This window comes from Budorcas taxicolor, chromosome X (assembly GCF_023091745.1).
Source record: "Budorcas taxicolor isolate Tak-1 chromosome X, Takin1.1, whole genome shotgun sequence".
NCBI classification, from domain to species: Eukaryota; Metazoa; Chordata; class Mammalia; order Artiodactyla; family Bovidae; genus Budorcas; species Budorcas taxicolor.
Window position 1 is genome coordinate 9,099,578 of NC_068935.1, and position 26,490 is coordinate 9,126,067.

A 26,490-nucleotide genomic window follows, 5' to 3' on the forward strand; every position below is an offset into this window, starting at 1 on the left:
AGGAGTACTGCTGGTGACCATGAGGTTTTTGAGGACACAGATTGGGAATCCCAGGATCTGGTCAGATTGGAAGTGCAATGGGCTTCTTCCTTTGGGAGTGCTAGCTCTTAGCAGACCAGAGGAGGCTCTCCAGTGGCTTTGGAAGGAATGAACCTAATAGCTCGAGGACAAAAATTAATTTTTCCTCACTGGCCAGCCTTTTACCACCTCTTTTGCTATTACATATACTGGTGTGGTGGAGAAGGCAATGGCACCCCACTCCAGTACTCTTGCCTGGAAAATCCCACGGGCCAAGGAGCCTGGTGGGCTGCAGTCGGTGGGGTCGCTAGGAGTCGGACACGACTGAGCAACTTCACTTTCACTTTTCACTTTCATGCATTGGAGAAGGAAATGGCAACCCACTCCAGTGTTCTTGCCTGGAGAATCCCAGGGACGGGGGAGCCTGGTGGGCTGCCATCCATGGGGTCACCCAGAGTTGGACACGACTGAAGCGACTTAGCATACTGGTGTGGTGACACTTGGAAGGGACATCTCGGAACACCAAGAAACAGGTTAACTCCAGCCAGGGAAGGATGCTTAAGTGGGAGACTTGTCTCCACCCCCATCTAGAGCAGGGAGGGACACCTCTGGTAGAAAAAAAGCACTGGTCGTTGATTTTTTTCTCTTACAGATGGGAGCTAAAATTCCAGCCTCACTCCTTTGAACTGTATCCTAAAAAACTGGGATAGATTCAATCCCTACAGCTTAAAGAAAACGCACCTGATCTTCCCATGTGATACTGCATGGCCACGGTATCCATTGGAAGATGGCGAACAATGGCTGGTTGGAGGGTCTCTTAATTATAATACTGTCTTACAATTAGACCGGTTCTGTAGAAAACAAGAGAAATGGGTAGAAATAGCAGGTGTGTTGCCTTTTTTATTTCTGTGAGACATGCCAGGCTTATGTCCTAATGGTACAGATTTGGGTGTGAAAACCTCAGCTCTCTCCTGTCCTCCTATGAGAGGGAGGATAGAAGACAAAGAGATAAGGAAAACAGGTTTCTCCAATCTATCCCTGGGATCATATGCATGCAAAGGGCAACCTGAGAGGCTGAGGAACAGCCACACAAGCCATTGCCTCTCCATGAAGCACCCACTGGGGAAAATAACCAATCCATCAGAGTTAATAACCCCTTTTCTTATCAAGAAATACAAATAATCAAGGAAGATCTGGGAAACTATTTGGAGGACCCAGAAAAATATATTAGAGCCTTTAAGGGTGTTACTCCGCTTTATGATCTTACTTGGAAGGATGTGATGTATATCCTGGGGCAAACACTAACTTCTGACTCAAAAACTCAAGCTTTGAAGAAAGATATTGCCTATGGAGATGAATGGTTTGGTAATGAATCAGCAGGAAAGAGGGAGGACAACATAGCCGTCCTCCCTACTGGGAATCAGGTAGTCCCAACTACAGAACCAGACTGTGACTATAACATGGGTAAAGTAAGATGGAATCTGGGTCATTTTGTCAGATGTATTCTTGAAGGACACAGGCAAGCATGTGCTAAGACTTTAAACTATGCCAAACTGGCAAACATAGAACAGGAAGAGAAGGAAGCACCTGTTAAATTCCTAGATAGACTGCAAGAAGCCCTTCATAGATTCACCAAGACTGATCCTGAAAGTGAAGAGGCAAGAGTGATCTTAAAGGATAGATTTTTCACTCAGTCGGCTCCAGATATCTGCTGTAAGCTACTAAAACAGGCATATGGACCAAATCAGTCTTTAGATAATCTGTTGCGACTGGCTCATAGTTTAGTATGGCAAGAAATATGAGGAGAAGAAGGAAAGGCAGAGAAGACCAAGGAACAGGCCTAATAATGACAGTCAGAACCATTCTGAGACAGCCTGAGAAAAGTGCCCAGAGGGACCCAGGTGGAAAGGCATAGATTTGCTATTACTGTGGAAAGGAGGGGCACCTCAAGTGGAATTGCCCTCAGGCTTCTAAGCTGCCCCTGAATCCATATCCAGCCTGCAAAGACCACACTGGAGGGGAGACTGCCCCCAGAGGTATAGGCCCCAGCGGTCAGACTCTCAGGACAATCAGGACCAAAGCTGCCTAGGAGTCCCCACACAAGCTCCAGTCTTAATTACACCTGAGGAAACCTGGGTATTAATAACTGTGGGGGGCCAATCCGTTGATTTCCTTTTTCACAATGGGGCAACTTACTCCGTGCTTACTGAAGCCCCTGGCCCACTTTCTCCCCGATCCAGTACTGTGATGGAAATGCCTGGATGAGCCAAACGTTATTATTTCAGTTGTCCTCTAAGTTGCACCTGGGGCTCTGTGCTGTTTTCACAAAAGTTTCTGATCATGTCAGAGTCTCCCTCACCACTTTTTGGGGAGGGATATACTGAGCAAGGTCCATGCCTCTGTTTTCATGAATATGGAGCCCTCTCTTTCTCTCCCATTAATTGAACAAAATGTAAATCCTAGAATGTGGACTGATGGGAAAACTGTAGGTCGATCACAAAATGCTGTTTCTGTCGTTATCAAGCTCAAAGACCCACACATATTTCCACATCAAAAGCAGTATGCTCTAAAACCCGAGATTAAGAAAGGGCTAAAACCTATCATTGAAAATTGAAGAGTAGGGGCTACTAATTCCATATAACAGTCCACGCAACACTTCTGTTTTGGGTGTGAAAAAGTCAAATGATAAATGGAAACTAACTGCCGGGGTCCAGCCCCGGTGGATCCAGGGTGATTCGAAGGTGGGGGGACGGAGTCGGCATCTTTGGAAAAATACATATTTAATCACAGATATAGAGAGATTAGAAATGGATAGCATAGTAGGAAGATTAGTGGAGAAAAAGAAGCTGAATAACTTGGATTACGTGGAATAGCATCCATGCTCCAGATGGGAATTCAGCCAGAAAAACGGGAGCAAGAAAGAAGCGACATGGAGGAATCAGTCTTTCCGGAAACTGATCTGATTTCTTTATTTTTGGGTTTGCTTATATACCTTTTGTTACACATAGGGATGAATAGAGTCACGCGGGGGGTCAGCAGTCCTGACCTTTATCAAAATCAGGTGCTTCACATAAATGCATAAAAAAAGGTACATCATCTTCTGGCCATGAGTGAGACCTGCTGACATTTTATGATCCTTTCTTTCTGATAACCAAAAAACTTATTTCTTCCAAGGGTGTTTTTTCTTAAACCAGGCACCACCCTCCAAATAAAGTTACATTCCTATAGAGTGAGGGTGTAGTGAGTTACAATCAAGCAAGGAATTTATTTAACCCAAGGTTAACATGATTAGTCTTAAAGGTTAATACTTATTTCTCCTATATGCTTAAAGGTTAATACTTATTTCTCCTATATGCTAGTTATATTCATTATAAGTGTAGGGAACATGGAGATTTAGCAGCAAACATCAGCCCAACAGATGAAAATCCTTTCACCAATGCTCCCCTTAAGATCTATTTAGTCTTAAGATATGATAAAGTTACATTTTTACATAGCAAGGACACAGTGATTTATAACAAAGTACAGTGATCTATTACAAAAGAGAAAATCCATTAACTCAAAAAGTCTAGTATTGCTAACCTTAAAAACTACTGTATTTCCTTTGCTATATTCCAAATACATTGATTAATATATTCCCAGGTGCCTAAGGATATAGAGGCCTGGCGGCAATCATTGACTCAACAAGAAGAAGAAGCCCTATGCTAATTAAGACTCTCAAAATACTCCAAAACTCTCTGTGCTGTTTATGGTTGAGAGGTAGTAAACAATCATGTGGCAGGAGTATGGATAATCCTGTCACACAAGCTAGTCTGTCAGCAGAGAGGTTTGACCTGAGACATCCTTGTCCCACCCAGAGCAGGGAATTAGCAGCAATTATTGACACAACAAATGAAAAACCCTTCACCAATATAACCTAACCAACCCACTATACTGACAATTTCCCAAAAGAATTTGCCTTTAGTAAGTCTAAAACATCTCGTGCCTCTCAGATTGGGAGGCTGTAAACAATCACATGTGGCCAGACTAACCTATACAGGTGGGCTAGATAACCCTCAGAGGAGTCCGTAAGCTGAAACACTCTTGTCACGCCCAGGAATTTTTATTGCCTTGGAGCTGCACGTTTACTCCTTCTCCGAGAGAAACGGTTATGGGGGAGAGCCCCCCGTAAAGTCAGAGGTGTAGGTGAGAGCATAAAACAGACTCTGGTTTTGGGGTAGATGCTCGGGAACAGGGGGTTTCCTGAGGCTTGATCACACCTTTGCGTATGCCAAGCCTCCTTCCTCATGACCTTTGCCATGGGCGGAGTTCCTCACGCTGGCCCCCCGGCAACTAACTAGTTCAGTTCAGTTCAGTTCAGTTCAGTCGCTCAGTTGTGTCCGACTCTTTGCGACCCCATGAGCTGCTGCACGCCAGGCCTCCCTGTCCATCGCCAACTACCAGAGTCTACCCAAACCCATGTCCATTGACTCGGTTCGGTGATGCCATCCAACCATCTCATCCTCTGTCATCCCCTTATCCTCCTGCCCTCAATCTTTCAAAGCATCAGGGTCTTTCCAAATGAGTCAGTTCTTCACATCAGGTGGCCAAAGTATTGGAGTTTCAGCTTCAACATCAGTCCTTCCAATGAACACCCAGGACTGACATCCTTTAGGATGGACTGGTTGGATTTCCTTGCAGTCCAAGGGACTCTCAAGAGTCTTCTCCAACACCACAGGTCAAAAGCATCAATTCTTCAGCGCTCAGCTTTCTTTATAGTCCAACTCTCACATCCATACACGACTACTGGAAAAACCACAGCCTTGACTAGACGGACCTTTATTGACAAAGTAATGTCTTTCTTTTTAATATGCTGTCTAGGTTGGTCATAACTTTCCTTCCAAGGAGTAAATGTCTTTTAATTTCATGGCTGCAATCACCATCTGCAGTAATTTTGGAGCCCAAAAAATAAAGTCAGTTCAAAAAATAAAGTCAGCTACTGTTTCCACTGTTTCCCATCTATTTCCCAAGAAGTGATGGGACTGGATGCCATGATCTTCGTTTTCTGAATGTTGAGCTTTAAGCCAACTTTTTCGCTCTCCTCTTTCACTTTCATCAAGAGGCTTTTTAGTTCCTCTTCACTTTCTGCCATAAGGGTGGTGTCATCTGCATATCTGAGGTTATTGATATTTCTCCTGGCAATCTTGATTCCAGCTTGTGCTTCCTCCAGCCCAGCGTTTCTCATGATGTACTCTGCATATAAGTTAAATAAGCAGGGTGACAATATACAGCCTTGACGTACTCCTTTTCCTATTTGGAACCAGTCTGTTGTTCCATGTCCAGTTCTAACTGTTGCTTCCTGACCTGCATACAGGTTTCTCAAGAGACAGGTCAGGTGACTAGTTCAAGATTCACAAATAATAAATGAAGCTGTGGTTCCTTTACTCCCCATGGTGCCTAATCCTTTTACTTTGTCTAAAATTCTGGAATGAGACAAATATTTTTCAGTAATTGATTTAAAATATGCCTTCTATTCTATACCATTGGTGGAGGAAAGTCAATTAGTCTTTGCCTTTGAAGACTCTACCCGCCAGATTCTCATTTAACCTGGACAGTTTTGCACTAGGGGTTTCATGACAGCCCTCATTTATTTGAACAGAGTTTGTCACAGGATATATAAACTTTAATAGCCCCAAGGCAGTGTCATTACAATATATAGATGATAATCTGCTCTGTGATCAGACAGAGGAAGCTTGCTCACAAGCCTCAGAAGACTTCCTAAACTTTTTGACTGGCTGCGGTTATAAGGCATCTAGAGAAAAGGCTCAGCTTTGTCAACAATCTGTTAAATATCTGGGCCTAGTCATATCTAAAGGGATGAGGGCCATAGGCCATGAGAGAATTAAATCTGTACTAAATCATCCCCTACCTATGACTTTGAGACAATTGAGAGGATTTGGGGGAATCACAGGTTGCTGTCGCATTTGGATTCCGGGTTATGGGCAACTTGCCTGGCCTTTATATAAACTTGTAACTGAAACTCAGCAAGCCCAAACTGACACACTGGTTTGGTCTCCAGATATTCAAAAGGCTTTTAAGGCTCTTCAAAGTGCTCTCCTGCAAGTTTCCACTTGAGCTTGCCCACAGGATCAGAGTTGAATCTATTTGTCACTGAAAGGAAAGGTATGGCCTTGCGAGTTATGACACAACCCCAAGAACCTCACCAACAACCTGCAGCTTATCTAAACAAAGAATCTAAGAGTAATTTCTGCTATTGCTTTACTAGTGCCTGAAGCTCTTAAGTTCACTAGTGGGCAAAATCTTACTGTACTGACTTCTCATGATGTGAGTGGAATTTCAAACTCTGAAGTTAATATTGGATGACAGACAGTTGGTTTCTTAAATATCAGTCATTGTTATATAACTCAAATTTCAGCTTTTCAAAAGACATTATGGGAACTCCAGGAGGTGACTCCTGACCCAGCGTCTGAGTCAAACAAGTCACTGTTTGAGCAGGAACCGTCCTGATAAAGACATTGGGATCTGGAATGAGCCAGAGTAAAATCTCTTGAGCCCCTCTGGGAAGGTCCTTACCAGGTATTCTTTCTTCTCCCACAGCTGTCATGGTGTCAGGAATTGATTCATGGGTGCACCACACTCAAGTTAAAAAGTGGCACCCTGACCCCTCAGACTAAACAACATCATTTTTATGTCTTTGTTCTCTATACTTTTACTTTTCAGATGGGCCTAATAATCTATGTGGGCCTGCTTTTGCTGACTCCAAAAATCCTGAGTCTGCTGTTTGAGTCTCAAGTCAATGCCTTCCTGTCCTGGGCTCATTCCTATGCTGCATTCCACAATTGGTCTAGTTGCTGGGTCTGTGGAGCACTCCCCTCCTCATCAGTGGAAGCCTTCCTGTGGTGGACATCTCCACTTCAGAGAAAGGACTTTCTCCAAGTTGGCGACTACCTTCTCCAACAACAATCATATGTGATACCACTTCTTAATCTGATGACGACTAACAATGCTAAGAGGGACTGTTGTAACACTTTGTACCTTAACTACAGACATAATGTGACTTTTAACTTTGATTATACTTTGTCTTCGTTTATGACTCTTTTGCTGCATATAAGAAGAATTGATGCTTTTGAACTGTGGTGTTGGAGAAGACTCTTGAGAGTCCCTTGGGCTGCAAGAAGCTCCAACCAGTCCATCCCTTTATTTATTTGTGTGTGTGTGTGTGTGTGTGTGTGTGTGAATGCGGCAAACTTTTATTTTATTTTTTTTATTTTTTATTTATTTATTTATTTATTTTTTAATTTTAAAATCTTTAACTCTTACATGCGTTCCCAAACATGAACCCCCCTCCCACCTCCCTCCCCATAACATCTCTGTGGGTCATCCCCATGCACCAGCCCCAAGCATGCTGTATCCTGCGTCAGACATAGACTGGCGATTCAATTCTTACATGATAGTATACATGTTAGAATGCCATTCTCCCAAATCATCCCACCCTCTCCCTCTCCCTCTGAGTCCAAAATTCCGTTATACACATCTGTGTCTTTTTTCCTGTCTTGCATACAGGGTCGTCATTGCCATCTCAGTCCATCCCTTTAGGATCAGTCCTGGGTGTTCATTGGAAAGACTGATGCTGAAGCTGAAACTCCAGTACTTCGGCCACCTCATGTGAAGAGTTGACTCATTGGAAAAGACCCTGATGCTGGGAGGGATTAGAGGCAGGAGGAGAAGGGGACAACAGAGGATGAGATGGCTGGATGGTCACTGACTCGATGGACGTGAGTCTGAGTGAACTCCAGGAGTTGGTGATGGACAGGGAGGCCTGGCATGCTGCGATTCATGGGGTCGCAAATAGTCAGACACGACTGAGCGACTGAACTGAACTGAAGAGACAAATGGGTCTAGGTCTGGTGGTTTTTAACTTGATTTTATTAAATATGGGGTGAGGTCATATGGCTAACTCCTGAAAAGGGACACCTAATGTCTAGTGCCCCCATATGCTGGGAAGAAATAGAGCCATCCCCAGAAGTTAGCCAACAAGTTAATTATAATGACTGGAAACAATTGGGGGTTTTGCCTCAAGAAATATGCAATGTAATCATGTCTATGTTTTATAATCCCAGTACAGGTCCTCCTTTTGCCTGGCCAGGCATTGACTGGGACTGGACCCCTCAGTCATGCTGGCTTGTTCCAAACAGAACCTACTGGATATGCCGTTCTTATCTATGGGTGTGGCTTCCCCCTGGCTGGATAGGGAGATGCACCCTAAGTCTAGCTTGTACTCATGGCTTCATATTTTCAGAGCTTCCAGAGAAGCCTGGTAACTTGCCATACCCTAGAACTTGTTGGATACGGTCTGTATTTCACTGGCATGATTATTTGGCTGCAATATTCATTCCCTCTCTGGGGACCTCAGATGTTATCCTATGAGTTGATGCTCTAAGTTTACTCAACAAGCCTTACAAGATTCTCAAAAAGCTATTTAAGCCCTTAATGCTGAACAAATACAAATTATAAAGGTGGTTTTAAAAAACAGATTGGGCTTAAATATTCTAACAGCCACACAAGAAGGAACTTGTGCCATTATTCATACTCAGCGTAGTACATATATACCAGATATGAGCACTAATGCTACTCAATTTACTAAACACATGAACGCAATGATTCAGGCTATGGATACTCCTGAAGCCTCAGTTGCTTCAATTTGGGAGAGGTTAACTAGTTCCCCATGGTGGAAAACTATCTGAATTGTAATAATTCTGATTGTTCTGTTTTTGCTGCTTGCCCCTTGCACTTGTAAGTGTGTAGCTGGATTTGTTTCTAGCCACATGAAGGCTTTTAAGTTACAACTGGTTGTCCAAGCTCCTATGAGTGCCACAGCTTTCTCCAACTACTACTTGGGGCCTCTGGGTCAGAGAACCTCGATATGAGGGTTAGGAGAATATGTTGCCTCACCAGTTAAGGGATGACACCCCTTGTCAGCTCAGAAGCAGTTATGGAATAAGAATGCTACCCCTTTTCCCTGCTTCCCTGGTGGCTCAGACGTTAAAGCATCTGCCTCTAATGCGGGAGACCTGGGTTTGATCCTCTCCCTAGACAACATAATTCCCCTAAAAGAAAAGGGGGGAATGATAGGGTAGAAAGGCCAGAGGTCCCCAAGTGGCAGGAGGAAATAAACCGCAAGTGGCAGACATTTTTTTTTCCTTCTCTGTTGCCAAAACTAGTTCTGCCTAAGACTACCTTTTTTCTTTTCTCAAACCTTGGGCTGATAATGGCTCAACAAACCAGTATTCATGTCAATTGTTTTATGGCCAGAGGATGACACACCTCATGCCATCCAATCTCAAAAATACATATTGTGGGAGAGAGGCCTGGTGAAACTCCCTCAGCCTTGAGGTGTGTCTCATCTGACTAGCAGCTTGCTAACAGACATAAAATGCCTTGCTAAAAACAAGCAAGGGGGCACTCCTTCTGTCCCCTCTGATGTCTGTGTCAGAAGCTTTCCCTATCTCTGTTAAACTTTAATAAAACTTTGCTACACAAAAAGCTCCACGTAGTCAAGTCTCATCTCTGACCCTGGATCGAAATCCTCTTCTCTGGGGGTCATGAATCCTGGCATAACACACGGTTTGCAGCAGCAACCTTTCAATATGAAGAGAAAGAGAGGCTTGTGGCTGAATAGGAAAGAGAGGTCCAAGGAGTGATACTTAATCTTCAATGTCTGTAAACTTGAGCAAGATTAAAAGTTAATGTAAAGGAGCCATCCCATTTAATTTTTTACCTTTAACTTTTCCCATACACTCATTTTCCTTCTCAACCTCTTATTTCCACTGCAGAGTTAAGAGACATCTCAAATGGAATAGTGTAAATTGTGAGCCCAATGTATATTGAGTTATTAGTAAATGAAAGAATGAGCCATTGTATTTCAATACAATGGTAGTACTTTCTAAATCTTTTGTCTCACATAGAGACAGCAGATGTTAGAAATTCTGGTGTGACATACCTGGATATGGCATGGTCTGAGGAGCCATGCAGTGTTGAATGGAAGACAGGTCTAGAATTGTCCTATCAATGCACTAACCTAGGGGCCAGCCCAGGAGCAGCAGTTAAGCAACACCACAACTTGCTGCCCTGGTGCCATCTCTCACTGAGCTCAGTGCCACTCACTGAGCTTGCCAGGTGAGTCAAAGACAAGCCTGTATTCCCAGGATGGGAACTGGATTAGGGTCTGCTCAGAGGCATGATGTTGCACTCCTCTTAGGAGCTTTTGAGTCTCCCTAGAGCCTAGACATCCTTCTCTCTTTAGAAGTTTGAACTCAAGCCATATCAGAAAGACATTTGCTTCCTTTCTAATGACATCTACCTTCTCTTCTCCTGGAGAACCAGGAGAAATGACTTCACACAATGCCTGCCATAGCCCCAGGTTTTCTTATTCACCCTTCAGGAGAGCTCTTTGTTAGAGATGAGTCCCATTTCACAGATGACAGAGCTCCTCCTCTTATAGCTTCTATTGCCTGTCCAGATAAGTGGGAACCTGGGGTGAGGTTCCATCCCTTGCCCTCTCTGGGGGACAGTGGAGCAGGCTTCATTTTAGACAATGGGCTGGAGAAATGGTCACTTTGCTCTCCCTGATATAACAGGCTCCAGGGGTACTCCCTCAAAAGCCCCTATTGATGAGTATGATAGTGCAGATACATGTGCTCATGCTTTCATTACCTAGGAAAATCATTCACTGTGTTCAATTTCATGTGGAGATGAATTAAAATCAAAATGAATTGCCAGCATATTCCATGCCATATATTTCCATGTGTGTGTGTGCGTATCATTGGGCTGTGTATAGGAAATATATAAGGTTATTACTTATAAAAGTACAGTATGCCAGGTAAAAATGTTGAGATGACATACCTCTGAGAGGTAGACATTTCCTTCTTTACCTCAGAGTCCCCCTTCCCTAGTGGGCAGGACAGCTTTTGAAGACTGGGGAAAATAGAGTATCATTTGTATGTGGAAGCCCTTCAAGGGTAAAGTCTGGAAGGTTCCACAGGGGGACATTTTCAGATACCCAGAAGCAAAGAGCAGGGAGATGGCAAAGGAGGGGCAGGTCTGATGGCCTTCAGTGGAGCCGGAGCTGATCAGAGCAGTGCTTCAGCTAGCCATCTCCCTGGCAGCCCCCAGGTTACCACTGTCCGCAGCTGAGAACCAGGAATGCTCCTGAGTAAGAATCTTCCCTGAGTCATGAGAGGATGGGCACAGGGCCAGGCATCCAGGGAGAGTCCAGTGCTTGTCTGCTTCCTTCACCTCCATTCTCTGTATTCACTGCTTATATTCTCCACCTTCAGTTGGGTTCATCCCTTGCTGCTGCTGCTGCTAAGTCGCTTCAGTCGTGTCCGACTCTGTGCGACCCCATAGACGGCAGCCCACCAGGCTCCCCCGTCTCTGGGATTCTCCAGGCGAGAACACTGGAGTGGGTTGCCATTGCCTTCTCTGAGGCATGAAAGTGAAAAGTGAAAGTGAAGTCGCTCAGTCGTGTCCGACTTTTCGCGATCCTATGGACTGCAGCCCACCAGGCTCGTCCATCCATGGGATTTTCCAGGCAAGAGTACTGGAGTGGGGTGCCATTGCCTTCTCCGGGGTTCATCCCTTAACTTCATGCTAATCACCACTCCTAACATTCACATTTTGGCTGAGTAGTAAGAAAAATAATAATACTCATAAAACTGAAAATAAAAAAAAAAACCAACCCACAGCAGTGATAAAAGATACCAAGCACACATATTAGATGAACTACTAATTTATCAAGGTAAATTAAATCCCAGCATCAACTCCTAGTCTTCTGACTGAAAAGGCTCTATCCGTAGTCTGTTTCTATAGTGAGTGTACTGTGTTAGGACTGAGGCCAACACAGGTTAGGGACTCAACCCAGGCCCTGTGGCCAGTTGATGTCTCTGAAATTGGACACTTGTTTGATGACTTCTGTCTAGCTGACCTGTCCCTACTCTCTACCCTCCTGTACTATCCTTCTTGTACTAATCCTCCTTCAATAAGAAGTGACTTGCTCAACTTCCTTTTGGGGGTTCAATAAGAAGTTACTTCTGGTCAAACTAGAATTTAAAAAATGGGACCAGAAAGCATGAGGAAGTAGGAAGTGATGAGATGGAACCAAAGTTTATTTCGTGATACTTTCCAGATACTTTTTCAAATCTTCTATTTAATAGGGCATAGGAGACACATTCCCAGGTGGCACTAATGGTAAAGGACCCATGTTTCAATGCAGGTAGATGTAACAAATTTGAGTTTGATCCTTGGGTCAGGAAGATCCCCTGGAGAAGGAAATGGTAACCCACCCCAGTATTATTGCCTGGAGAATCCCATGGACTTAGGAGCCTGGTGGGCTGCAGTCCATAGGGTTGCACAGAGTCAGACATGCCTGAAGTGACTTAGCACACACTCATGCACAAGACACAAGGTGGCCCTGGAGTAATACGTCTAAAGTCCTCTTGCAGGACAGCCATTCTTTGAGGTTTTCCCCTTTTCTTCTTCAAGTCTAGAAGTAGGTGCCCATAGTCCTATTTTACAGATGGTCAACCTCAGACTGACAGAGAATGTAAAATTTCCAGGGTCAGATGTCTACCCTTTGCTCTCTGTACAGGCAAAGCAGCAGCTCCGTTTTAGATGGTAGATTTCCAGGGCTTAAAGATTGATAGTGGAAAACTAACCTGATGCCGGATCTAGGTTGTGTCATGCTCTCTGTTGGATGTGAAGATGATAATGGGGATGAAATCCTACTCCATGGGTCAGGAGGAATGGGTGTGGGGGCCACAATGATTAGCTGATTCCTGAGGTGCTGAACTGAACCCAGGAGGCAGCACAAGCTGTTACTCTTTGGAAAGAGGACCTGAATTGTAGGATATTAACATGTTCACAACTACTATATAAAACCTGTTTTACATTTTATCTCATTCAGTCCTAATCTCTATTAAAGGCCAATATGCACTTACAAACACTGAGGAAGAGAAATTTTTGTATGATTTTTTAAAATTGAAATACTGCTAATGTACAATATTGTGTTAGTTTCAGGTGTACAGGAAAGCAATTTGGATATATATATATTTCAGATTATTATCCATACTTTTTATAAATTATTGAATATAATTTTCTGTACTTTAGCAAAACTCCTTATTGCTTTCTGTTTTTGGGTATAGTAGTTTGTATCTGTTAATCCCATATTCCTATTAATATTTTGTCCCTCTCTGCTCCCTATGCCCTTTGGTAATCATAAGCTTGGTTTCTCTATGAGTTTGTTTCTATTTTGAATATAGATTCATTTGTATTATTTTTAAGATTCAACATATAAATGATATTGTGTAATATTCAGTTTCACTTTCTGATTTGCTTGACTAATTATAATATGCTCTAGGTCCATCTATGTTGCTGCAAATTGTAATATTTCATTCTTTTAGGACTAATTGTCCTCTGCGTGTGTATGTTTGTATTATATCAAATCTTAAGCCAGTCATCTATTGATGGACACTTGTGTTGTTTGCAAGTCTTGGTTATTATAAATGGAGATGCTATGAACATCTGGGTGCATGTTTCTTTGAATTACACTTTTTTTGTTGTTATATATCCAGAAGTGGGATTTCTGGATCATATGGCACCTCTATTTGTACTTTTTCCAGAAACTTCCATGCCATTCTTTATAGAGGCTGCACCAGTTTACATTACAACCCACAGTGTATCAGGGTCCCTTTTCTACACACTCTCTCCAGAATTTATTTTTAGACTTTTTGATGATAGCCGTTCAACCCATGTGAAGCATAACCTCATTGTGCTTTTGATTTGCATTTCCAGAATATTTAGTGATGTTGAGCATCTTTTCCTGTGCATCTTGGCCATTTGTATGTCTCTGGAAAAATATTTAGATCTTCCCCCTTTTTTCACTGTGCTTTTTATCTTTTGTTATGTGTGATGTGTGTGTGCTTAGTCATTTCATTCCTATCTTACTCTTGGAAAACCTGTGGAGTCCTCCAGGCTCCTCTGTCCATGGGATTTTCCAGGCAAGAGTACTGGAGTGGGTTGCCATTTCCTTCTCCAGGAGATCCTCCCGACACAGGGATTGAACCTGGGTCTCCAGCATTGTAGGCAGATGCTTTATTGTCTGAGCCACCAGGAAGTCCTAACTTTTTTTTTTTTTACACAAAACTATATTAAAAGAAAGTTTTATAAAACAGGTTGATCAACAGCTGAGTCACAAAATAATAGTGTAGAAATACATTTATTGACTTAGATATTAAACATCTCTTTAATAATAATTCACTGAATGTGTATTGTCAAAGATAGAGGATGTTTTTATGTTACAACTTTGCATTTCTAGAGTGTTTTCAATATGTAGATCACTGAATAAAATGTTGAAAATACAAAAACTTGCACCTTGACAACAGACATAATATTCATATATTCATTGCTTTAAAAGGAGATTAACACAATGTATTTTGCATTTTTCTGTATATGTGTGTATTTATATCTGTTTTTTTGTCTCAAATTGTTTATACCAGTTACTCATACACTAACTCATGGAGCTTTCTACTCAGTTCACTTAGGGGCTGGATTTCCAGTCCCAGGGCTTGAAGATCCCACCATGGGCATAAACACAGAAGGACTGCAGCCACTGAGCAGTCTGGAAATCTTGGACTGCAGGATGGAATCCGTTCAACTCCACACCAACACTACAGCTCTTTCCATCCTCCATCCTTTGCCAAATCCCCAGTTCAGACATTCACACCTGCAGTTCTGACTCTGCTCACCAAGTGGCAGCGTTCTCCTTTTTCGACAGGTTTTTCCTTATCTTCCTCAAAGAAAAGACATCATTTTTTAAAAGTAAAAAGTTTCCTAAAAGAAAAAGTATGTACAGTGGGACCTTAACTTTCTTTGAACATTCAGATGTGTATAAAAAGACTAAAAGGATATATGTATAGTTTCTATCCTGCTTCTCACTGAAGTATTATCTGTACTGTGTATGTAGTATGTACCAGCCAGGAACTGTCAGTCCAGTTCCTTCTCTGCATCTCAGCCTCTCTTTTCATCTTCAGACCTGCATAACTGGAAATGCCCACAGGAAACAAGATGGACATCTGGAGCCATCCCTTAGGGTATGACCTCAGGCTCCATTCTAAGCAAGATTAGTCCAAACTTGACCCTGAGTACTGGAAACCATCATGGAAACAAGAAATAATGTAGCTGAGTGGGAGAGCTTGTAACATGGGAGATTGTGGCACCTTCTAACTCAAACCCCTGTCCTTTTACAGAGGACTAATAGGCTATTACCATCTTCTGACTCAGAGAGTCAAGGATGAGGTGATCAATATTGGTTTCAGTTTTGCTTCTCACCAGATCCAGCTGGAAGTTTCCCTTTCTCTTAGTCTTTTGTTCTGTCAGAATGATACACTTTGGAATTGATTTCATATGTCTTCTCTCTATCCCCAAGAAAAACAAATGCAAAAAGGCAAAATGGTTGTCTGAGAAGGCCTTACAAATAGCTGAGAGAAGAAGAGAAGCTAAAAGCAAAGAAGAAAAAGAAAGATATACCCATCTGAATGCAGAGTTCCAAAGAATAGCAAGGAGAGATAAGAAAGCCTTGCTCAGTGATCAATGCAAAGAAATAGAGGAAAACAATAGAATGGGAAAGATCTCTTCAAGAAACATAGAGATACCAAGAGAATATTTCTTGCAGAGATGGGCACAATAAAGGACAGAAATTAACCTAACAGAAGCAGAAGATATTAAGGAGAGGTAGCAAAAATACACAGAGGAACTATACAAAAACGATCTTCATGACCCAGATAACCACGATGGTGTGATCACTCACCTCGAGCCAGACATCCTGGAATGCAAAGTCAAGTGGGCCTTAGGAAGCATCACTACAAACAAAGCTAGTGGAGGTGATGGCATTCCAGTGGAGCTATTTCAAATCCTAAAAGATGATGCTGTGAAAGTGCTGCACTCAATATGCCAACAAATTTGGAAAACTCAGTAGTGGCCACAGGACTGGAAAATGTCAGTGTTCATTCCAATCCCAAAGAAAGGCAATGCCAAAGATTGCTCAAACTATCGCACAACTGCACTCATCTCACACGCTAGCAAAGTAATGCTCAAAATTCTCCAAGCCAAGCTTCAACAGTATGTGAACTGTGAAATTCCAGATGTTCAAGCTGGATTTAGAAAAGGCAGAGGAACCAGAGATCAAATTGCCAATATTCGTTGGATCATTGAAAAAGCAAGAGAGTTCCAGAAAAAACATTTACTTCTGCTTTATTGACTATGCCAAAGCCTTTGACTGTGTGGATCACAACAAACCGTGGAAAATTCTTAAAGAGTTGAGAATACCAGACCACCTGACCTGCCTCCTGAGAAGTCTGTATGTAGGTCAAGAAACAACAGTTAGAACTGAACATGGAACAATGGACTGGTTCCAAATTGGTAAAGGAGTACATCAAGGCTGTATACGGTCATCCTGTTTATTTAACATATGCAGAGTACATCATGCAAAATGCTGGGCTGGATGAAGCACAAGCTGGAATCAAGATTGCCAGGATAAGTATCAATAATTTCAGATATGTAGATGACACCACCCTTATGGCAGAAAGCAAAAAAAGTACTAAAGAGCCTCTTGATGAAGTGAAAGTTCAGTTTAGTCTTTCAGTCGTGTCCAACTCTTTGAGACCCCATGAACCACAGCATGCCAGGCCTCCCTGTCTATCATCAACTGCCGGAGTCCACCCACACCCATGTCCATCGAGTCAATGATGCCATCCAACCATCTCATCCTCTGTCATCCCCTTCTCCTCCTGCCCTCAATCTTTCCCAGCATTAGGGTCTTTTCCAATGAGTCACCTCTTCACATCAGGTGGCCAAAGTGTTGGAGTTTCAGCTTCAACATCAATCCTTCCAATGAACACCCAGGACTGATCTCTTTTAGGATGGACTGGTTGGATCTCCTTGCAGTCCAAGGGACTCTCAAGAGTCTTCTCCAGTGTAAGATGGGTGCAATTGTGTGGTGTTTTGAGCATTCTTTGGCATTGCCTTTCTTTGGGATTGAAATAAACACTGACCTTTTCCAGTCCTGTGGCCACTGCTGAGTTTTCCATATTTGCTGGGATATGGAGTGCAGCACTTTCACAGCATCATCTTCCAGGATTTGAAATAGCTCAACTGGAATTCCATCACCTCCACTAGCTTTGTTCATAGTGATGCTTCCTAAGGCCCACTTGACTTCACACTCCAGGATGTCTGGCTCTAAGTGAGTGATCACACCCTCATGATTATCTGGGTCGTGAAGATCCTTTTTGTACAGTTCTTCTGTGTATTCTTGCCACCTCTTCTTAATATCTTCCGCTTCTGTTAGGTCCATACCATTTCTGTCCTTTATTGAGGCCATCTTTGCATGAAACGTTCCCTTGGTATCTCTAATTTTCTTGAAGAGATCTCTAGTCTTTCCCATTCTATGGTTTTCCTCTATTTCTTTGCACTGATGGCTGAGGAAAGCTTCCTTATCTCTCCTGACTATTCTTTGGAATTCTGCATTCAAATGGGTATATCTTTCCTTTTCTCCTTTGCTTTTCACTTCTCTTCTTTTCTCAGCTATTTGTAAGGCTTCCTCAGACAGCCATTTTGCTTTTTTCCATTTCTTTGTCTTGGAGATGGTCTTGATTCCTGTCTCCTGTACAATGTCAGGAACCTCCATCAATAGTTCATCAGGCACTCTGTCTATCAGATATAGTCCCTTAAATCTACTTCTCACTTCTACTGTATAATCATAAGGGATTTGATTTAGGTCATATCTGAATGGTCTAGTGGTTTTCTCCACTTTCTTCAATTTCAGTCTGAATTTGGCAATAAGGAGCTCATGATCTGAGCCACAGTCAGCTCCCGGCCTTGTGTTTGCTGACTGTATAGACTTCTCCATCTTTGGCTGCAAAGAATATAATCAATCTGATTTCGGTGTTGACCATCTAGTGATGTCCAAATGTAGAGTCTTTTCTTGTGTTGTTGGAAGAGGGTATTTGCTATGACCAGTGTGTTCTCTTGGCAGAACTCTACTAGCCTTTGCCTTGCTTCGTTCTGTACTCCAAGGCCAAATTTGCCTGTTACTCCAGGTGAAGTGAAAGAGGAGAGTGAAAAAGGTGGCTTAAAACTCAACATTCAAAAAACTAAGATCACTACATCTGGTACCATCACTTCATGGCAAATAGATGGGGAAACAATGGAAAGAATGGCAGAATTTATTTTCTTGGGCTCCAAAATCACTGCAGGTTGTGACTGCAGCCATGAAATTAATTTCCTTGGTAGGAAAGGTATCACAAAGATTGACAGCATATTTAGAGCAGAGACATTACTTTGCCGACTAAGGCCCGTCTAGTCAAGGCTATGGTTTTTCCAGTAGCCATGTACGGATGTGAGAGTTGGACGATAAAGAAAGCTGAGTGCTGAAGAATTAATGCCTTTGAACTGTGGTGTTGGAAAAGACTCTTGAGAGTCCCTTGGACTGCAAGGAGATCAAACCATCAATCCTAAAGGGAGTCAGTCCTGAATATTCATTGGTAGGACTGATGCTGAAGCTGAAACTCCAATACTTTGGCCACTTGATGCGAAGAACTGACTCATTGGAAAATACTCTGATTCTGGAAAAGATTGAGGACAGCAGGATAAGGGGACAATAGAAGATGAGATGATTAGATGGTATCACTGACTCGATGGACATGAGTTTGAACGAGCTCTGGGAGTTGGTGATGGACAGGGAAGCATGGCGTGTTGCAGTCCATGGGGTCACAGAGAGATAGACACAACTGAGTGAACTAACTGATGTCTTCTCTCTAAGAAGATGAGAGGGTGGTTCTATCCATTTAGTCATGTGACGGGTGCATTTGAGGTGACGCAGAATTCCTGCTTCATAAAGACGTTCTCTGCCAGTCAATGGCAGCCTGGTATGTATTCACAAGAGATGGGAAGGACTAGAGACTGAGCTATCAAGACAAGCACTGGATGAAGACTCCGGTCCAAATACCAATTCTCTTGACTTAGTGAAATGGTCTTCCCAGATTTCTCACATGATGACCACTCTTTTCTGGGTTCCTCTTAAACCTGGCACTCTAATATGATCCTTTTCTCTCTCTCCTGCCCACAAATGTACACTCACAGTAAATTCCTCTATAAGCTAGTAGTCGAGAAGTTTTCCAAAGATGACTTCAAATCCATGGGCAGTAAGGGAAAACCCTGGTAACACTTGATTCCATTAAAAATTGTCTGGCAAAAAAAAATCCCATAAGCAAAGTAAAATGAAAAATTACACATTAGGAAAAAATATGCAAGTTATGTAACTAACAAAGTTTATCTACTTGTAGAAGAGAGATTATGCAAAAGAAAAGGCAAATTAGAACATTCTGAAGGAGAAAGCACACTAGACACAGAGGAGTACTTCCAAAAGAAATGTTCCTTAAATATGTTTAAAAATGTTCAACCCAACTCTTGATTAAGAGATGTAAAGAGAAAAAAAAAAAAAAAAACAAGTTGCCCTTTCTCATCATGTACATAGTCTGTGAGGAAATAGGGAGACATATACACTGCTGGTGGTAATATAACATGTACAACTCCTAGCCAGGGGATTTGTTACAGTGTAAGCAAAGAATGGGACACGACTGAGTGACTGAACTGAACTGAACTGAATGAAATTACCAGGGTACTTACCCTTGGAATCAACAATGTCTCTTCTAAGAATCTACCCTAAAGTAGCAATGTAAAAGGAAAAAAAGACATAAGCACAAAACCATTTCTTCCAGAACAATTCATAAGATTTTAAGATAAGATACAAGACATATACACCAACAGGGACCTAGTTGAATAAACTGTGGTCCACCTACATCCGAAAGGACTATGCAGCTATTAAAAAAAATAATAAGACTCTCTTTCTGTATTGCTATGAAGTCATCGCCAGGATATAATGTTCAGTGATTTAAAAAACAGGTGTAGAAATGTGTGTAGAGCTGCTGCCTCAGGTAACTACTTACAATAAATTAAAATCACATGACATTAAGAATCAATCACAGTTGCCATGTTTTAGTAGCTAAATGTTCAATTCCTGAATAAACCTCTGTTAGTTAATGGTTGCTATGTTGAATAGCAGAATACGGAATGTTCCCATCTCCACAGAAATTTCTATTGGATAGCTCTGAAATAAAATATAACAAATTTTACATATGAAAGGTAGTGAAAACAAATGTGTGTTATCTTTTCTCATATTCTCTAAGCTGTACAGTTGATACAAATGATGATAAAAATGTGTACCTATAAGGGGACAGAGGAACATCCCAGGATGCATGACGACGTTCTAGATTCTCTAAATATGAGACCTATGTTTACTGGCTCTATTCACTGAAAAGGGCAAGAAACTGACCAATCCAGTAGCAATCAGCAACCATAGTCCCTGCACTGAATACTCTAAACTCATTTCCCACTAAAAGGGACCAGGCTTCCTGGAGAAATGCCTAATTTCCAATCTAGGTAAGGATTGTACAAGGTGAGTCTGGACTGAACTCTCATACAGAAATTATATCAAAAGGAATCATAACCGGAGGGGCTTCCATTGGCCAAAGATAGAACAATTTGAACGTCAAAAAAAAAAAAAGTTAATGATTGTAATGCACTGCTGCTGCTGCTGCTGCTGCTGCTGCTGCTGCTGAGTCACTTCAATCATGTCCAACTCTGTGCGACTCCAGAGATGACAGCCCACCAGGCTCCCCCATCCCTGGGATTCTCCAGGCAAGAACACTGGAGTGGGTTGCTATTTCCTTCTCCAATGCATGAAAGTGAGAAGTGGAAGTGAAGTCGCTCAGTCCTGTCCGACTTTTCGCGATCCCGTGGACTGCAGCCTACCAGGCTCCTCCGTCCATGGGATTTTCCAGGCAAGAGTACTGGAGTGGGGTGCCATTGCCTTCTCCGTGTAATGCACTAAAACGCCTTAAATATAGGAACATCTATGAGCTATGTATCTATGTATCACATTCTTTTAAAAAAGCCAACAAAATTAAAACACTGCTCACCTTTGAGAGTCCTAGGGTAAAAACTCATTTTTGAAAGTGGAAATGTTGCCAATAAATTGTATATTCATCTGGCCTTTCCTTGCATATTACACCCATGCATAGTTAATGAGGGATGGATTCTTTTATAAAAGAATTATAGCTAATACATGCAGAAGAAATTGAAGAATTTGTACACCACACTTTTGCAACCTTTTATGAAATGTGGTTCTAAGCAATGATCATTAGATGCTGCAAAAAATGATGTGAGAATTAGATGGGAAATTTTAAAATGATTGTGTCACAATATCTTTTAATTCGCCTTTCCTCATTTGAAAAATGGAAATAATTATATTCATATTAGACAATTATTGTAAGGAGAAAATATCTCAAGTGAATCCGGCAAAGGATGCATATAGTACTGAATAAGTATCAATGGTCTAATTTCATACCTTACCTTCCTTCAAAGGAGATTCCCTTGAAACAGTCCAAATAGTATCATAAGACAATAATGTGGAAGTACTACACAGAAATGCATGTTTTCACTATGTCTTCACTTTAGTGCCGACTCTTTGCAACCCCATAGACGGCAGCCCACCAGGCCCCTCTGTCCATGGGATTCTCCAGGCAAGAACACTGGAGTGGGCTGCCATTTCCTTCTCCAAAAGGAACTACAGAAAGAAAGAAAGTGAAGTCACTGAGTCGTGTCCGACTCTTTGCGACCCCATGGACTGTAGCCTACCAGGCTCCCACATCCATCGAATTTTCCAGGCAAGAGTACTGATGTGGGTTGCCATTTCCTTCTCCAGTTTGAGAGTAGTAGATGCAAACTATTATATGTAGAATGGATAAGCAACAGGACCTACTGTATAGCACAGGTAACTAAATTCGATATACTATGGTAAACCATAACGAAAAATAAAAAGAATATAGATGTATAACTGAATCACTTCGCTGAACAGCAGAAATTAACACAACATTGTAAATCAACTAGACTTCAAAAATATTCAGTTCAGTCGCTCAGTCACGTCCGACTCTTTGAAACCCCGTGGACTGCAGCATGCCAAGCTTTCTTGTCCTTCACCATCTCCCAGGAGTTTGCTCAAACTGATGTCCATTGAGTCGGTGATGCCATCCAGCCATCTCATCCACTTCATCCCCTTCTCCTCCTGCCTTCAATCTTTACCAGCATCGGGGTCTTTTCTAAGGAGTCAGTACTTCGCATCAGGTGGCCAAAGTATTGTAGCTTCAGCTTCAGCATCAGTCCTTCCAATGAATATTCAGGACTGATTTCCTTTAGGATGGACTGGTTGGATCTCCTTGCAGTCATCATCTTAACTCTGTACTAAGGATTATATAACAACAATATATCTTGCTTGAGGACATGTTTATCTTTTTTAACAAGGAATTTCTGACTAATCTTGTTATTTTATATGGGAGTGGGTCTGGTAAGACCTTTCTATTGTTAATGCATGTTGTGGGAGTGGGTCTGGTAAAAGTATATAAGGCCTTGATAAGACTAGGGACTAGGGCACTATCAGTCCCTCTTCTGATGTCTGTGTCAGAAGTTTTCTCTGTCCTTTTTCACTTTAATAAAACTCTGCTACACAAAAGCTCTTGAGTGATCAAGTGACCAAGCTGGTCCCTAAGCTAAATTTTCAGAGATCATGAATCTGACATCATTCACCATAAGCTATCACCATAAGCTATCACAGTGACCCAGAAAACCACAGGGACTTAACTGTTGTGAATTTATACATTTTCCAATCTCATGCATTTTCTACAGCACTCATAGAAGGTAGAATAACAGATCTTCACAATATTTTGGAAAAAACTAATGTACAGAGGTTAAGCAACTTGGCTAGGGGTCATACTTTTGTTAAGAGGGAAAGCAGAGATTGACACCCTATATTTCCAAGCGCAGAAGGCATGAGGCTCAGGAGCACATCACACCACACCGTATTCAAATGAGTCTAACTTTCCTGCTGATCTGTGTCTTTTTTTTAAATTTGATTTAATTTATTTATTTTAATTGGGGGCTAATTACAATATTATAGTTGTTTTTGCCATACACTGACATGAATCAGCCATGGGTGTACATGTGTTCCCCATCCTGAACCCCCCTCCCATCCCTCAGGGTCATCCCAGTGCACCAGCCCTGAGCACCCTGTCTCATGCATCAAACCTGAACTGGCGATATATTTCACATATGATAATATACATGTTTCAATGCTATTCTCTCAAATCATCCCACCCTCATCTTCTCCCACAGAGTCCAAAAGTCTGCTCTTTACATCTGTGTCTCTTTTGCTATCTCGCATATAGGGTCATCGTTACCATCTTTCTAAATTCCATATGTATGCATTAATATACTGAATTGGTATTTTTCTTTTTGACGTACTTCACTCTGTATAATAGGCTCCAGTTTCATCCGTCTCATTAGAAGTGACTCAAATGCATTCTTTTTAATAACTGTGTAATATTCCACTGTGTATATGTACCACAGCTCTCTTATCCATTTGTCTGCCGATGGACATTTAGGTTGTTTCCATGTCTGGCTATTTTAAACAGTGCTGCGATGAACACTGGGGTACATGTGTCTCTTTCAATTCTGGTTTCCTTGGTGTGTATGCCCAGCAGTGGGATTGCTGGGTCACAAGGCAGTTCTATTTCCAGTTTTTTTAAGGAATCTCCATACTGGTTGTATTAGTTTGCATTCCCACCAACAGTGTAAGAGGATTCCCTTTTCTCCACACCCTCTCCAGCATTTATTGTTTGTAGACTTTTGGATAGCAGCCATTCTGACCAGCGTGAGATGGTACCTCATTGTGGTTTTGATTTGCATTTCTCTGATAATGAGTGATGTTGAGCATCTTCTCCTGTGTTTGTTAGCCATCTGTATGTCTTCTTTGGAGAAATGACTGCTTAGTTCTTTGGCCCATTTTTTTATTGGGTTGTTTATTTTTCTGGAATTGAGCTGCAGGAGTTGCTTGTATACTTTTGAGATTAATTGTCAGTTGCTTAGTGTGCTATTATTTTCTCCCACTATGAAGGCTGTCTTTTCACCTTGCTTATACTTTCCTTTGTTATGCAAAAGCTTTTCTGTTTAATTAGGTCAATTTTTTAATTTTTGCTTTTATTTCCATTACTCTGGGAGGTGGGTCATAGAGGATCCTGCTGTGATTTCTGTCAGAGTGTTTTGCCTATGTTTTCCTCCCGGAGTTTTATAGTTTCTGGTCTTATATTTAGGTCTTTAATCCACTTTGAGTTTATTTTTGTGTATGGTGTTAAAAGTGTTCTAGTTTCATTCTTTTACAAGTGATTGACCAGTTTTCCCAGCACCACTTGTTAAAAAGATTGTCTAAAGGGGTATACCCCTCTATAAGCAAAAATAGATTCTTGCCTTTATAAATATAAATGACACACACACTAAAAAACTAGTTTAGTTAAAACATAAAAATGGTGTTTTTGTTGAAATCAAATAGAGCTTTCCACTCAGCATAAAAAGAGGCTTCACTTTCTGTCTAGATACCTCAGTATCCCTGTATCCAGTCTGTGTCCATTTTCTACACAGACTTCCTGAGGTCTCTGGGTTTAGGGCATAGCCCTTCCCTCCCACCTTCTAGCTCAGGGATGTTCAAGCTGTAGTTCAGTGTACTGTCACGAGGTGGCACCATCCTACCGCCAGTCACGTTTCTCTATAAACTTCGGTTCAGTTCAGGTGCTCAGTCATGTCTGAGTCTTTGCGACCCCATGGACTGCAGCATGCCAGGCTTCCCTGTCCATCACCAACTCACAGAGCTTGCTCAAACTCATGTCCATCGACCTGGTGATGCCATCCAACCATCTTATCCTCTGTTATCCCCTTCTCTTCCTGCCTTCCATCTTTCTCAGCATCAGGGTCTTTTCTAATGAGTCAGTTCTTTGCATCAGGTGGCCAAAGTACTGGAGTTTCAGTTTCAGCATTAGCCCTTCCAATGAATATTCAGGACTGATTTCTCTTAAGATTGACTGATTTGATCTCCTTGCAGTCCAAGGGACTCTCCAGAGTCTTCTCCAACACCACATTCCAAAACATCAATTCTTTGGTGCTCAGCTTTCTTAATGGTCCAACTCTCGCATTCATACATGACTACTGGAAAAGCCATAGTGTTGACTAGATGGACCTTTGTTGGCAAAGCAATGTTGCTATTTTTTAATATGCTGTCTAAGTTAGTCATAACTTTCCTTCCAAGGAGTAAGCGTCTTTTCATTTCATGGCTGCAGTCACCATCTGCAGTGATTTCAGAGCCCAAGAGAAACTAAAGTCTGTCACTGTTTCCATTGTTTCCCCATCTATTTGCCATGAAGTGATGGGACCAGTGGAGAAGGCAATGGCACCCCACTCCAGTACTCCTGCCTGGGAAATCCCATGGGCGGAGGAGCCTGGTGGGCTGCAGTCCATGGGGTCGCAAAGAGTCGGACACGACTGAGCAACTTCACTTTCACGTTTCACTTTCATGCATTGGAGAGGGAAATGGCAACCCACTCCAGTGTTCTTACCTGGAGAATCCCAGACATGGGGGAGCCTGGTGGGCTACTGTCTATGGGGTCGCACAGAGTCGGACACGACTGAAGTGACTTAGCAGCAGCAGCAGATGGGACCAGATGCCATGATCTTAGTTTTTTGAACGTTGAGTTTTAAGCCAGCTTTTTCACTTTCCTCTTTCACTTTCATCAAGAGGTTCTTCAGTTCTTCTTCACTTTCTGCCATAAGGGTGGTGTCATCTACATATCTGAGGTTCTTAATGCTTCTCCCCACAATCTTGATTCCAGATTGTGCTTCATCCAGCCCAGCATTTCTCATGATGCACTCTGCATATAGTTAAATAAACAGGATGATAATATACAGGCTTGATGTACTCCTTTCCCAATTTGGAACCAGTTGGTTGTTCTATGTCCAGTTCTAACTATTTCTTCTTGACCTGCATACAGAGTTCTCAGGAGGCAGCTGAGGTGGTCTGTTTTTCCCATCTCTTTAAGAATTTTCCAGTTTGTTCTGATCCACACAGTCAAAGGCTGTAGCATAGTCAATGAAGCAGAAGTAGATGCTTTTCTGGAGTTCTCTTGCCTTTTCTATGATCCAACAGATGTTAGCAATTTGATCTCTGGTTCCTTTGCCAGTCCAGCTTGTACATCTGGAAGCTTTAAGTTCATGTACTGTTGAAGCCTAGCTTGGAGAATCTTGAGCATTACTTTGCTAGCATGTGAAATGAATGCAATTGTACAGTAGTTTGAGCATTGTTTGGCATTGCCTTTCTTTGGGATTGGAATGAAAACTGACCTTTTCCAGTCCTGTGGCCACTGCTGAATTTTCCAAATTTGCTGGCATATTGAGTGCAGCACTAACAGCATCATCCTTTATGATTTG

At 42.0% G+C, this 26,490-nt stretch overlaps 1 protein-coding gene across 1 annotated transcript in view; it reads left to right on the plus strand.

The window, feature by feature from the left end:
* SRPX2 (sushi repeat containing protein X-linked 2) overlaps nt 1-746 on the plus strand; it is a 41,674-nt gene extending 40,928 nt beyond the window's left edge. The window contains exon 12 of the transcript XR_008201586.1: nt 671-746. The gene's annotated coding sequence lies outside the window, so the exon portion shown is untranslated. The remainder of the gene's footprint in view (nt 1-670) is intronic.
* Nucleotides 747-26,490: the final 25,744 nt, after the last annotated feature.